Source organism: Oryx dammah, unplaced genomic scaffold (genome assembly GCF_014754425.2).
Source record: "Oryx dammah isolate SB20612 unplaced genomic scaffold, SCBI_Odam_1.1 HiC_scaffold_29, whole genome shotgun sequence".
Lineage (NCBI taxonomy): Eukaryota > Metazoa > Chordata > Mammalia > Artiodactyla > Bovidae > Oryx > Oryx dammah.
Window position 1 is genome coordinate 81,473,191 of NW_024070213.1, and position 16,034 is coordinate 81,489,224.

At 40.2% G+C, this 16,034-nt stretch overlaps 1 pseudogene; it reads right to left on the reverse strand.

Moving 5' to 3' along the window:
- Positions 1–12,713: 12,713 nt before the first annotated feature.
- Positions 12,714–14,902, reverse strand: LOC120857915 (annotated as a pseudogene).
- Between the last annotated feature and the right edge of the window lie 1,132 nt (positions 14,903–16,034).

A 16,034-nucleotide genomic window follows, 5' to 3' on the forward strand; every position in this document is an offset into this window, starting at 1 on the left:
AAGGATTCTGTGAGCTCCCCAAATCCTTCCTGTAACTTTTCTTTGTTTAAGTTAGCTGAAGTTGATTTCTGTTGCTTGCAACCAAAAGTCTAACAGAAATACTCTTCTTTGACGAATAGTTCATGGTGCTCTGCTCCGATCAGAAGCTAGGGAAAATCACCTTTTCTCCTGTCTTGGGAGTATCTACATATGCCTGGAGGGGAGACACTTGACAGGTTGCAGAAGATGCTTCTGATGAATGCAGGAAAAAAGGGGAAAAAAAGATAGCCTAGGGATATAAGATATTTTTTAAGAAAACCAATAGTGATTTCTTTCAGGGCTTGAGTCCAAAGCAGTAATTTTATTTTCACGTCAGCACTGATGACTTTGGGGCATAAACATGAATCTGCTTAAAAATACATACTCACACACCAGGAAAAGCCTCCAGGAAAAATTCTAGTTACTTGTTAAGACATTTAAATTTTAAAGTACAAATGAGTAGTTAAAGATGAAAATATAATTACATCAACTGATAGCCAGTAACAGCTGTTAGTAGACCTGCAGATACCACATTTAATTTTTACAGCCTTCATCTTTGCTGTGTCTATTCTACCCTACATAATGGAGACATACCAGAATATGAGTTTCATTTCCTCAAGGCACAGATTAGACCCTTTTAAGAGTGATAGGATGGCCAATTGTCAGCCTGCTATTTGTCTGGTCGTCCATCTTCAGGGATTTTCCTTAAGTACCTCTGAGAGAGAACATACCTTAAGCCCTAGGAGCTACCCCATCTAGCCTTAACAAAGTAGTATGTTGTGTGGGGGAGCAGAGCTATGAGCAGAACATCACTCCAGTCAGCCCCATTGCCTCTCAAGGCCTCAGTTACTGCCCCAACTTCTGCCAGATGAAGAGGTTTTCTCACTTATCTGGAAAGTCTCCTGAAGCTTTAGTTTTGCTAGCGATCACATGCTACTTTAGCAGCTGAAATTAAGAACAGGGCTTCGAATTGGAGCAGGGAAACAGAGAAAGGAAGAAAAAGAAGGACACTGACAAGGAGGAAAATAGCTTTAGCATTGCATATGGCATGGCAGACAGACACAGGAAGTGCTAATGGAGAGAACGAAGTCCAAAGAAATTGAGAAAGTCTTCCATTCCAGTTCTGATCTACTTCCCATCCTCACTCTGAGAACTCTCTGAGCTGTATTGGTGGGAACACGGATGGTGCTGTAACTACACTACTTCAGTCCTCCCCTCCCCTAAGGTGGCTCTGCATAAACCAACAGCTTGTCTGAGCCCAGCTAGAGCACCTGAGATGCAGTGGAAGGAAGGACAGGCAAACCAAGGTGCTCAGCACCCAGGCTCTTCCACTGAACATCTAAAAGAATTTGAGCAAATCATTTAAACTCTCTGAAGCCCTCATTTCCTCATCTGTAGTAAGAGGATAATTACACTGCCCTGTAAAGTTGCAAAGATTAACAATATATTAAGTTGCCCAGTGTTGTAAAGTGAGCAATCAGTAACCAAAATTATTGTAATGATTGCTGTAACTACAATAGTTATCACTGTCATATCTGTCCTGCACAACCATGGCAGTCCTTGGAATGGGAAGTCTCTGGAACTGATTTGTGGATGTGAACCTAGGTAATACAGAGAGATAACACACAAAGTACTCCCAACTAATCCTATCTGAGTATTAATTGGAATAGAGACAGTTCCAGAGAGGAATGAATAGGCTCCAAATTGTTCCCAAGGAGTGCATCGTGAAAAAGTAGTATGCAACCAATAGCTCAGCTGCAAAGACAGATGTGTGCCACTCTGTGGTGAAGCACGGCTTATCTCTCCTAACGCAGTCATCATGGAAATGAATATTCTGTGAAGATGTTCTGTGGGAGGATCAAATGAGGTAGTATATGAGAGGCACTTGAGATTCTAGAAACAGGGTTACCTGAATACAGCCTCCTTCCTCTTCTGAGCGACTCTGAGCTGTTTAGTTCCAAATTGAAGCAGCTGCCCTAAGTTACTGGCAAGTAGGAATGAAGGGAGTCTTGAATTCTGTTGTGGTCCTGGGAGAAAAAACCCAAGGGGCTTCCTCTCCTGTGGTCTAGGTAAGTAATTGCTTAATGGCATGGAGCCAAAGAATTAGTACTTCAGCCGATGAATACAGATTAAGATCTGTGTATGGATCGCTAGGGTAAGGTCAGTGCTGATCCTACCTTACTGAAAAAGAACAATGGAACTTCCAAATAAACAGGGAGCAAAAGATGGAATGAATAGCAAACTAAATAAAACAGCAATAGTTTTTAAAAGGAAAAAGAAAATTGTGAGAAAAAGAAGCAATAAATTAAAAGGAAGAAATAAAATCAAGTATATCAATTATTACACTACATGCCAGTGAAAGGTTTGAAGACAGGAATTGTTAGACATCATATATTTTATATATTACTTACTGTTTATAAGTAACATGTGTGTGTGCAGTGTGTGCGGGCTTCCTTGGTGGCTCAGATGTTAAAGAAACTGCCTGCAATGCAGGAGATTTGGGTTTGATTCCTGAGTCTGGAAGATCCCCAGGAGAAGAGAATGGCAACCCACTCCAGGATTCTTGCCTGGAGAATCCCATGGTCAGAGGAGCCTGGCAGGCTACAGTCCATGGAGTCACAAAGAGTTGGACACAACTTGACACTTAACACTTTGACTTTTCATTGTTTATAAGTAACATGTGTGTGTCTGTGCGCTCACTTGGTTGCTTCAGTTGGGTCTGACTCTTTAAGACCCCGTGGACTGTAGTCTGCCATGGGGTTTTGTCTGTCCCATGTCTCTCCTGTCCATGGGATTTTCCAGGCAAGCATGCTGGAGTGGGTTGCCATGCCCTCCTACAAGGGATCTTCCTGACCCAAGGATTGAACCCATGTCTCTTAAGTCTCCTGAAAGGGCAGGCAGGTTCTTTACCACTAGTACCACTTGGGAAGCTCTATGAGTAACCTACATAAAATAAAAGAATCATGCAATTCTTTTATTCAAAAGGGACACAGATGGATAAAGAAATACCAGTCAACTGCAAACAAAAAGAAAGCATGACCAGCAATATTAATGTCACTCCAAATGGAATTTAGGGTTAAAGGGGCTATGCAGATTAAAGAAAATAATTATTTTACAGAATTTCAATAGGAAAGGACTAAGGGAATGGACAAGATGCAATATTTAAATAGATGATAGACAAGGATTTTCCAAAATTGATGAAAGATATTGAGCCACTCATTCAAGAACCCCCATCAGAATAAATAGGAAATTACATAAAAGTATATCTCAATAAAACAGTTTAAAAACAAAGACAAGAGAACAGCATTTAGATAGCCAGGGATGTATTTTGACTGCTTTAATATGGCAGAGAAATGATAGAAGCCAGAAGACTATGAAGTGATATTTTTTCACATAAAAAGAGTAACAGATACACACAGACACAAATGAGAAGGGAGTGAAACAGATTAAAAGTTCTAAACTTGTAGCATTACAGCTAGCTAGGGGAATGGGGAAAAGTCACCATTCTCATCATGTTGTAATAAGTCAAGTTTTCTCGCTGGTTATAAAAGGAAAAAGCAAGTGTATGCTGTTTACTATAGATATACTTTAGACAGAAGATTGAAGACAAATGTAGGGAAACAATCTATAATACAGACACTTAAACAAGTCACCATCAGATGATGTTAAGACTGTAAAAAAAAAAAGAGAGCATTATTAGAGATGAAGAGAGACAGTCCATAAAAAGAAAATAAAAATTCACAAGAATATATGAATCTAATAACATGGTGAGAACAGCCACTGACCCTCCTGATGGAGAACTTGGCCTCACCCCACTAACTAAAAACAGCTGATGGAACCAGGGTTAAGTATGAGGTATGGAATTTTACTGCTAGAGGTATTGCCCTCTCTGCCCCTAATATGAGTTACTTTGACATCTGGGGGTTGACTAAAGATTATTATTGTGTTTATAGTGACTATATTTCAATAGAGAGAAAGTTGGGATGGAGGCTAAGAAGCCCTGGGTGCTGACTTACACCATGTAGAGAAATTTTCGATTGGTGAAGGATATAGCCCACTGTTAAGGAGATGACACAAAAATATCTTCCTTGCCTTCAAGCAGCTTACAGTCTGGGGAAGACTAGCTTTCAATACCAGACATAGCATGATAAAAAATGGTAGATGTAAAAGTATAAAGACATAGGATGCTAAGTGTCACAAAAAGAGTTACAAATAAAGGCAAATCTTAAGTATGAAAAATTGAATTAAAAGTCACTAATTCAAATGCAAGGTGATAGAAAGCCATGTTTTTATTTCACATCCAGTGTCAGGATTGCACAAGTTTAAAGTGTAATAATACCATATCTCCATGGGGGCTATTAGTCAGCACATCACACATACTTGAGTCTTGCATTTAAAAATGATTTGAATCTATTTCTTAAATTATGATTTAACAAAAAGAAATATGTGGAAGATTAAACTGTAAAAACTTGAAGTTCCTGTGAGCACTTACTTCATGTAGTTTTCTGTGGAAACCATCTTGCTTGGAGGAAGAGTCGATGCATACCCTTTCTCATGAGCTTTCAGTAAGACTGCATCTCTTTGGAAGGGATGCAAACACAGGGTTCCCACTAGCTTTAAAGGACTGACATGGGAAGTCAACTCAATAAGACAAAAAGAAAACAGTTGAGACAACCTGCAGCTTCCCAAATAGCATCCTGCAAGCCCCTCCATGTGAAAATTGCAGGGCAGAAATCTAAAGAAAGTATAGGAGCATTCAGAAAACAACTGGTAGAATAATCATTCTATTTAATTACCACAGTGCCTGATGTAAAATAGGACCAACTGATCCCAGCCATTCTCCTTTCTCATCTACTGAATGTAAACACAGCTCATGGCTCTCAGTTGAAGATTATAGCCTTACATTCCTTGCAGAGGTGGCAAGCCAATTGAAATTCTTGCATAGCAAAAATTATGCTCAGAATAAGACCAGGAACTTCCAGATGTTGAAGCTGGATTTAGAAAAGGCAGAGGAACCAGAGTGCAATTGTGAGGTGGCTTGAACATTCTTTGCACTCATCTCAAACACTGGCAAAGTAACGCTCAAAATTCTCCAAGCCAGGCTTCAACAATATGTGAACTGTGAACTTCCAGATGTTCAAGCTGGATTTAAAAAGGCAGAGGAACAAGAGATCAAACTGCCAACATCCACTAGATCAACCAAAAACAAGAGACTTCCAGAAAAACATCTCCTTTTGCTTTATTGACTATGCCAAAGCCTTTGTGTTGATCACAACTGTGGAAAATTTTTCAAGAGATGGGGATAACAGACCACCTTACTTGCCTCCTAAGAAATCTGTATTCAGGTCAAGAAGCAACAGTTAGAACTGGACAAGGAACAATGGACTGATTCCAAATTGGGAAAGGAGTATATCAAGGCTGTATATTGTCACCCTGCTAATTTAACTTATATTCAGATTATATGATGCAAAATGCCTGGCTGGATGAAGTACAAGTTGGAATCAAGATTGCTGGGAGAAATATCAATAACCTCAGATATTCAGATGACACCACCCTTATGATGGAAAGTGAAGAAGAACTAAAGAGCCTTTTGATGAAAGTGAAAGAGGAGAGTGAAAAGGTTAGCTTAAAACTCAACATTCAAAAAACTAAGATCATGGCATCCAGCCTCATCATTTCATGGGAAATAGATGGGGAAACAATGGAAATAGTGAGAGACTTTATTTTTTTTGGTGCCCAAAATCACTGCAGATGGTGATTGCAGCCATGAAGTTAAAAGATGCTTGCTCCTGGAACAAAAGGTATGAGCAACCTAGAGAGCATATTAAAAAGCAGAGACATTACTTTACAAACAAAGGTCCATCTAGTCAAAACTACAGTTTTTCCAGTAGTCATGTATGGATGTGAGAGCTGGACTATAAAGAAAGCTGAGAACTGAAGAATTGATGCTTTTGAACTGCAATGTTGGAGAAGACTCTTGAGAGTCCCTTGGACTGCAAGGAGATCCAACCAGTCCATCCTAAAGGAAATCAGTCCTGAATATTCATTGGAAGTACTCATGCTGAAGCTGAAACTCCAATACTTTGGCCCCCTGATGCAAAGAGCTGACTCACTGGGAAAGACCCTGATGCTGGGCAAGACTGAAGGCAGGAGGAGAAGGGGACAACAGAGGATGAGATGGTGGATGGCATCACCGACTTGATGGGCATTAGTTTGAGCAAGCTGTGGGAGCTGGTGATGCACAGGGAAGCTCCATGTTCTGCAGTCCATGGAGTCATAAAGGGTCAGACACGACTGAGCAACTGAACTGAACTGAACTGAGAATACTGGAGTGGGTTGCCATACCCTCCCCCAGGGTATCTTCCCAATCCAGGGGTTAAACTGGGGTCTCCTATTGTTGGAGGCAGATTCTTTACCATCTGAGCCACCAGAGAAGCCCATTACCCTGGTTACCCTATGAAAAATAGACAAAAATTGGATAAGAGCTGAGGTTGGGAGGCCAATAATATAGGTTATTGCAATACTTGAGGCAAGAGGCAGTGGTAGCTTAAACAAGGGTTATAATGTGTTGTGGTCACTCCTTCGGATATACCTCTGTCGAAAACTGATTTCAGATGTCAGCCGTGATTATCAGCTCACCCCTTCACCCCACCATCACACATTAAGAGGGGGCATGGAAACGTATATTACTTATATGATAAGGTTTGTGGAGAGAACTGAGTAGGCGTCCCAAGATGGTCCAAAAATGGCTTAGAGCAGGAAAAGGACATTGCTTTAGGCTAGTCAGAGGGGGACTGAACTGCAGGCTCCCATACATGGTTTGTCTCTCCCCTGGTGCCAAAGGAGGGAAAGCACTGAGGAAGAAGGGCGAGAGGGAAGGGTAAGTAGTCAAACACCCAAAAATGGAGTCCAGATCTTTAAATTGATGCCTAATGGGAGAGGTAGTAAGAGATCAGACTCTGGAACTCTTTTTAAGACTGAGGTATATTATTTATACTTGGAATGGAACCTGGGATGCAAGGAAAAGAGAGAAGTTAGGGAGTTATTTGTCTCTCACTATATCTTAGCAAATAACAAACATTTTTTTTTTAATTGGCAAAAAAGTTAGTTTATTTGTTCACACTTCTATATTGAAGGTTTTATTTAAATAAAAACATGATGTCCTTTACTTTCATTTAATCCTCTCCAACTCCCCCAACCATTTTCTCTGTAAAGTAAGACAGTGCTCTGCAAGCAGGAATGTTTAAAACATATTTATGTCCTGGGTTAGAAGAATCAATTTTGTGAAATGACTATATTACTTTAAACAATTCAATGCAAGTCCTATCAAATTACCAAGGGCCTTTTTCACAGAATTAGAACAAAAAGTTTTGTTATTTGTTTGGAAACACAAAAGACCCTGAAGAGCTAAAGATATCTTGAGAAAGAAAAATGGAGCTGGAAGAATCATGCTCCTTGGCATCACATTATACTACAAAGTTACAATTATTAACACAGTATGGTGCTGGTGCAAAAAAACAGAAGTTAACAGGGTAGAAAGCTCAGAGATAAACCCACACACTTATGTCTGGGTTTATCTCATAGGTTAAGTGGCTGTGATCACTTAATCTATGACAAAGGAGGCAAGAATATACAATGGAGAAAAGGCAGCCTCTTCAATACGTGGTGCTGGGAAAACTGGAGAGCTACATGTAAAAGAATGAAATTAGAATACTCCCTAATACCATACACAAAAATAAACTCAAAATGGATTGAAGACCTAAATGCAAGGCTAGATACTATAAAACTTAGAGGAAAACATAGGCAGAACACTCTTTGACATAAATCACAGCAAGATCTATTTTGACCCACCTCCTGAAGTGATGAAATTGAAAACAAAATAAGCAAATGGGACCTAGAAAAACTTAGGAGCTATTGCACAGCAAAGGTAATTATAAACTAGATGAAAGACAACCCTCACAATGAGAGAAAATATTTGCAAATGAAGCAACTGACAAGGGATTAATCTCCAAAATATTCTAATGGCTCATGCAGCTTAATAGGAAAACAACAAGCAACCCAATCAAAAATGAGTGGGAGACCTAAATAGACATTTCTCCAAAGAAGACATACAGTTGGCTAATAAACACATGAAAAGATGCTCAACATATTTAATTATTAGAGAAGTGCCAATCAAAACTGCAATCACCTCAGATCAGTCAGAATGGCCCTCATGAAAAAATCTACAAAAATAAATTCTGGAGAGGGTGTAAAGCAGACAGAACCCTCTTACTGTATCAGTTGCTGCTGCTACTGCTAAGTTGCTACAGTCGTGTCTGACTCTGTGCAACCCCATAGACGGCAGCCCATGAGGCTCCCCCATCCCTGGGATTCTCCAGGCAAGAACACTGGAGTGGGTTGCCATTTCCTTCTCCAATGCATGAAAGTGAAAAGTGAAAGTGAAGTTGCTCAGTTGTGTCCGACTCTTAGCAACCCCATGGACTGCGGCCCACCAGGCTCTTCCGTCCATGGGATTTTCTAGGCAAGAGTAAGTACTGGAGTGGGGTGCCATTGCCTTCTCCGACCCTATCAGTGGGAATGTAAATTGATATAGCCACTATGGAGAACATTATGGAGGTTCTTCAAAACACTAAAAATATGGGAGAATGGCATTGAAACATGTATACTATTATGTAAGAAACGAATTGCCAGTCTAGGTTCGATACAGGATGCAGGATGCTTGGGGCTGGTGCACTGGGATGACCCAGAGAGACGATATGGGGAGGGTGATGGGAGGGGGGTTCAGGATTGGGAACTCATGTACACCCGTGGCGGATTCATGTCAATGTATGGCAAAACAAATACAGTATTGTAAAGTAAAATAAATAAATAAATATTTTTTTAAAAAAAGAAACAAACAAAAAATACTAAAAATACAAGTACCATATGATCCAGCAATCCCACTATTGGGCATATACCTTGAGAATACCATAATTCAAAAAGACATACATATCCCTAGTGTTCATCACAGCACTATTTGCAATAGCCAAACCTGGAAACAAATGCGCATCAAGGAAAGAATGGATAAAGATGTGGTACAGTTCAGTTCAGTTCAATCTCTCAGGTATGTCCCACTCTTTGTAACCCCACGGACTGCAGCACACTAGGCTTCCCTGTCCATCACCAACTCCTGAGCCTACTCAAACTCATGTCCATCATGTTGGTGATGCCATCCAACCACACCATCCTCCGTCGTTCCCTTCTCCTTCTGCCTTCAATCTTGCCCAGCATCAAGGTCTTTTCCAATGAGTTGGTTCTTTGCATCAGTTAGTCAAAGTACTGGAGTTTCAGCTTCAGCATGAGTACTTCCAATGAATATTCAGGACTGATTTCCTTTAGGATGGACTGGTTGGATCTCCTTATAGTCCAAGGGACTCTCAAGAGTCTTCTCCAACACCACAGTTCAAAAGTTTCAATTCTTCGGTGCTCAACTTTCTTTATAGTCCAGCTCTCACATCCATACATGAGTACTGAAAAAACTAGTTTTGACTAGATGGACCTTTGTTGGTAAAGTAATGTCTCTGCTTTTTAATATGCTGTCTAGGTTAGTCATAGCTTTTCTTCCAAGGAGTAAGCGTCTTTTAACTTCATGGCTGCAACCACCATCTGCAGTGATTTTGGAGCCCCCCAAAATAAAGTCTCTCACTGTTTCCATTGTTTCCTCATCTATTTGCCATGAAGTGATGGGACCAGATGGCATGATCTTCGTTTTCTGAATGTTGAGCTTTAAGCCAACTTTTTCACTCTCCTCTTTCACTTTCATCAGAGGCTCTTTAGTTCTTCTTCACTTTCTGCCATAAGGGTGGTGTCATCTGCATATCTAAGGTTATTGATATTTCCTCCAGCAATCCTGATTCCAACTTGTGATTCATCCATTCCAGCATTTCTCATGATGTACTCTGCATATAAGTTAGATAAGCAGGGTGACAATACACAGCCTTGATGTACTCCTTTCCCGATTTGAAACCAGTCTGTTGTTCCATGTCCAGTTCCAATTGTTGCTTCTTGACCTGCATACAGATTTCCCAGGGGGCAGGTCAGGTGGTTTGGCATTCCCCTCTTTTTAAGAATTTTCCACTGTTTGTTGTGTTCCACACAGTCAAAGGCTTTGGTGTAGTTAATAAAGCAAAAGGAGATGTTTTTCTCAATGATCCAACGGATGTTGGCAATTTGATCTCTGGTTCCTCTGCCTTTTCTAAATTCAGTTTGAACATCTGGAAGTTTGCAGCTCACATACTGTTGAAGCCTGGCTTGGAGAATTTTGAACATTACCTTACTAGCATGTGAGATGAGTACAATTGTGCAGTAGTTTGAGCATTCTTTGGCATTGCCTTTCTTTGGGATTGGAATGAAAGCTGACCTTTTCCTGTCCTGTGGCCACTGCTGAGTTTTCCAAATTTGCTGGCATATTGAGTGCAGCACTTTCACAGCATCATCTTTCAGGATTTGAAATAGCTCAACTGGAATTCCATCACCTCCACTAGCTTTGTTTGTAGTGATGCTTCCTAAGGCCCACTTGACTTCAGACTCTAGGGTGTCTGGCTCTAGCTGAGTGATCACACCATCGTGGTTATCTGGGTCAGAAAGATCTTTTTTGTATAGTTCTTCTGCGTATTTTTGCCACCTCTTCTTAATATCTTCTGTTTCTGTTAGGTCCATACCATTTCTGTCCTTTATTGAGCCCATCTTTGCATGAAATGTTCCCTTGGTATCTGTAATTTTCTTGAAGAGATCTCTAGTCTTTTCCATTCTATTGTTTTCCTCTATTTCTTTACACTGATCCCTGCAAAGGCTTTCTTATCTCTCCTTGCTATTCTTTGGAAATCTGCATTCAAATGGGTATATCTTTCCTTTTTCATTTTCCTTTAGCTTCTCTTCTTTTCACAGCTATTTGTCAGGCCTCCTCAGACAACCATTTTCCCTTTTTGCATTTCTTTTTCTTGGGGATGGTCTTGATCACTGCCTCCTGTACAATGTCACAAACCTCTCTCCATAGTTCTTCAGAGGTTCTGTCTATCAGATCTAATCCCTTGAATCTACTTGTCACTTCCACTGTACAATCATAAGGGATTCGATTTGGGTCATACCTGAATGGTCTAGTGTTTTTCCCTACTTTCTTCAATTTAAGCCTGAATTTTACAATAAGGAGTTCACGATCTGAGCCATGATCAGCTCCCAGTCTTGTTTTTGCTGATATAAACCATAAAAAGGAATAAAATAGTAGAATTTGCAGCAATGTGGATAGATCAGAGACTGTCATATAGAGTGAAGTAAGTCAGAAAATGAAAAACGAATATCATATTATATTGCTTATATGTAGAATCTAGAAAATCAATACAGATGAACTTATTTGCAAAGCAGAAATAAAGACACAGATCAGAGACTGGATCAATGGATACCAGGGTGGGAGGGGGTGGGATAAACTGGGAAATTGGGATTGACATTTACACACTGCTTGGTATAAAACAGGTAAAAAAGTGAGAACCTACTGTATAGCATAGGGAACCCTACTCTGCTCTTTGGTGATCTAAATGGGAGGAAATCCAAAAAGGAGGGGCATGTATAGCTGATTCACTTTGTTGTACAGCAGAAACTAACATAACTTTGTAAAGAAACTATACTTAAATAAAAATTAATTTTAAATGCTCATGGATTGAAAAAACTGTAATATATTATTAGGGTATTATGCTGACTTAAGATTAGATGCTACCTTGTTTATTACTCAAGTCAAACACTGATGTTAAACGCAATTTTCTTAGTATATCCTAAATTAGAACATTGAGATTTTATATCACTTTTTATCACAGATCTATTTAAACTTCTGGGATATAAAGAATTTTTTAATTACAACTTTTGTTTCAAAAGATACCTGTTATTATTTCATAACTAATTAAAGAGACAGCTGTGTTATAATAAAAATGTCTTAAAATTCTGGGTTATATCCCCACTGTTGTCATAAACTAAGGAAGTATGTGGTCCTATGTATGTCAGTTCTCTTTTCTGAATCTTATAAGAAAAATGAGGAAACAGGATTCAAAAATTCCCAGGATTACTCAGTGATGCCATGTAAGTGTGGACAGCAAGTTTAAAAGTTTCAGAAACATTTAGACAGTTGAATGCATTCTCACAGTGACTTGCAACAAAACTCTTCACTTTTGTCTTGCCAAATACAAGTGAAATGGTTTCATGGTTAGAGAAACAGAGGAAATATTTAGCTCCCAAGTGAGGAAAGTTTGTAAGAAACTTTATTATTTTTTTTTTTATTGTACAACACAGGGAATATAGCCAGTTATTTTATAAAGCTTTACATAGAACATAATTTTTAAAAAGTGTTCATCACTATGTTGTATACCTGAAACTTTCATATTTCACATCAACCATGTTGCTGTTGTTCTGCCACTAAGTTGTGTTCGACACTTTACGACCCCACGGATGGCAGCATGCCATCAGTCCATCATGTCCATTCAGTCAGTGATGCTATCTAACCATCTCATCCTCAATATACTATACTCAATTTTAAAAGAAAAGTAGCAGTTGTTTTTTGAAAAAAAAAAAAAAAATCTCTTTAAACTTATACAATTTTACTTATAAAAATTTGTTTTACTGTAGTGACACACGTTCAAATTATCAGATAAATGTTTCCTATAGAGTGTGGCCTGTACAGAAAAGTGACAGGGCCGTTAGTTCCAGTTTGGCCACGTGACGCAGGGCACCGTGGAGGGTCTATCAGGTTCAGCGGGAAGCTGAGGGTCAAAGGCCACTGCTGTCAGGCTAGGTTCTTTCTTCTCACCCAAGAAGTCATAGGTCTGCTCGGAAATGTCGAAAGGTTCATGGACCCCCTCCGGCGACAGCAGAACCTGGAGGGCGCCCTCATTTTCCTGGTTTTGCTTGAGGAAGTCGGCGATGCCCTTCCACCGGGCAGCCTCAGTCTCCTCCTCTGCCCATCTAGACGGAGGCAGGAGCGCAGAGTGCAGCAGGGGGAGCGCGCAGTCGTGGTAAACCAGCAGGAACGCCGCCTTCAGGAGCTCCCTGTCTCCCTTCTCTGATCTTTTTAACGTACTCTCTTTCTCAGCCCAGGAACTCCTGAGTGCGTCCATTACGTCTGTCTCCTCCAAGAGCTTGGGGAAGGTGGCCAGCACTGGATTACTAATTAAATCTGCACTGTTCAGGCTCATCCTGTCTTTCAGGAGAACATCTCCAAGAATCTGGCGATAAAATATCAACAAATGAACGCAGCACATGCTTCCGATTAATGTTTCTGGTAGTAGACTTAGCGTGTTCCGTGATCTTCTGTTCAAAGATCTCAGTTTGACTAGAAGTTGAGGCTGCCTCTTCATTGTCATCAACTGATGGAAAACACTACCATGTGCTCTTCTGGATACTGAAGGGTCCACTTCAATGCCTTTTTCATAGGGGGTGCCTCCGTTCAAGAAGAGCTTGTAAGTCTTTGCTGGAATAGGAATTCCAGTGGCGTCAAAAAGTTTCAGAAACACCCAGCCACAGCTCAACTCTCCTCTTTCACCAGTGGAATTGTGAATATAAGAAATTCCAAGTTCAAATAATATTCCAAGATCTGGAGAGGAAGAATTGGATCTGATGAAACAGTCGCCATCAAGCAGGCAGGGCAAGATGCCAGTAACCTGGGGAGAAAAGGTCCATGTTTGGGGCTTCTTAGGTTGCCACGTGGCCCTGACTGTGTGAATGTTGCTCAGAACCTCACTGCCGTCAAACAGACAGAGGCGCACGTGTCTGCTCAGAACTTGGATGCTCACCCCTGGAAGAGGAATCATCTTGCAGCTCCAGAGAGAGAGTCAGAATCAAGGAGACACGGCTCAGTCTTGACCTGATAGAGCCGGTTTTTGCATCCCACATTAGATCTCTGAAGGCCAGTTGGGAAGGTGTGAGCTCTGGCTGTAAGAAGTAACTTGCTCGAAATTGATTCCCTTCCTCCAGGAGCTGGAAGAGGGTGGAAGGCCTGAACCCGGCAGGAATAGCTCCCATTGCAGCCAGCACATCGACGGTATTTATCTGCTCTGAGATGGCTTTCCGGACAGCACTCTAGTGAGAATCGGTTCTTTGCTTGACCTCTGCTCCTTCTGCTGTTTCAGCCCCTAACTCTGTATCCTCTTCACTGCCTTCTTCACTTGATTCTTGACCTTCTTCTTTATTATAGGGCTCCAAGTAGGTTTTAGGAACAAGGCCTTTGTTTCCTTTGGCGTTCTTAGCCATCCACCAACCATCAGAGTTTTTTTTGATTATACAGAGAATTTCTCCTTTTTTAAATGTGAGGTCCCCCAATTGCTGAGCCGTAAAATCTCCCAGCGCAATGAATTCTCCGCTCGCGGCCTCTGGGTGAGATTCACCTTCCTGTTTCTCTTCCTCTTCCTCTTCTGCTTCTTCATCCTCGCCCCTACTTTCTTCACTTTCTTCGTCGTCGTCGTCGTCTTCTTCCTCATCTTCTTCAGCAGAATTCTCCTCTTCCTCTCTTTCAGTGAGTGCCCCAGTTTCAGTGACATTTTCTCTGCTGATGGACACAGCAAGCTCCTGCAGTTGGTGGGTAAGCTTATCCAAAAGATTGTGCTCCTCTTCTTTCTTCTGATAGTAATTTCCCACAGGTGCAGGTTCATCAGCTTTTTTTAATTTTTGAAGAGCATTTTTATTTTCATCTATTGCCTGTTTTAATTGGATACATCTTTGGTACATATCTCTCCTTTTACTTGCTTCTAGAGCTCCTTTCAGTTGACTCTCAAAAAGCAACCCATCGACCAGACGGTACCTGCTGCTTCAGCTCCTGACTGCGGCGCTGCAAGGACTGGAGTGGGTCGCGCTGCCGCCTCGCCAGCATCTCCGTCGCCCAGGCGCGGAGAGCACAGCGGTCGCCAGGGAAACCATGGCGGCTGCAGCGGGACGTGACGCCATCCTGTAAGAAACTTTAAATAAACTTTTTAATGAAGTGAAAATATATGTAATATATGAGAAAACATATTTAATGAAAATATATCTATTGTTGAAAATAAGAAAAACACTAAATAGTACAGAGAATATTTAATAAAAATTTGCAAATTGACTGCATTGTTCATTCCTGATCTCTAGAGATTTAGAAAGAATAAGGTCAGTAGAACCTATTTGTTATTAAAATTTTAACTTTCAAATACTTTGCATACCTATAGTCCAGTGTTTTATCAATAGGTTACTCATTTGAAATCAAAGAGATTATAAAAAACTTAAATGCAAATTATCTAAAGTCACTGTGGCCCTGGATTATTAATATTAAGTTTAAAAATATTGCTATAACACTGTCAAAATTGTGACTCTATGTTAATTATCCCTGTCCAAAGAAAAGAAATTTTTGTCATTTAAAATAAAACAATAGAAAGATGGCCAAAATCACATAAACCTTTAAATCAACATTTTTTTTTGACAACCAAAGAACCACTTTCAAAATTGATGTGATCTGATTTAGAAAACAGCTCTATCTCAGATATTACAGTCCAGTCCTGCTGCAATTTAAATGTTACCAGTGGCTATTTGCTGTATCCAATGATCTGTTCCATGAGAAGAATCTCAACCTTCATTTTTAAAAAACTTTTAAATTTTGTACTGGAGTATAACTGATTAACAATATTGTGATAGTTTCAGGTGGACAGCAAAAGGACTCAGCCATACATGTACAAGTATCAATTATCCCCCTAACTCCCTCCCATCCAAGCTTCTACATAACACTGAGCAGAATTCCTGTGCTATACAGTAGGTCATTGTTGGTTATTCTTTTTAAATATAGCAGTGTATACCTGTCCGTCCCAAACTCCCTGGCTATCCCTTCCCCAAATCCTTCCTTCTGGCAACCGTAAGTTCATGCTCTGATTCTTTACTTCTGATCTTAAACCTTAATTTTCGCAAAACCTGCCATATTTGGTAATTATTTTGATAATTCAGTTCCCAATTCAAGTCATATCATGCCTTGCCTTTTAGTTGAT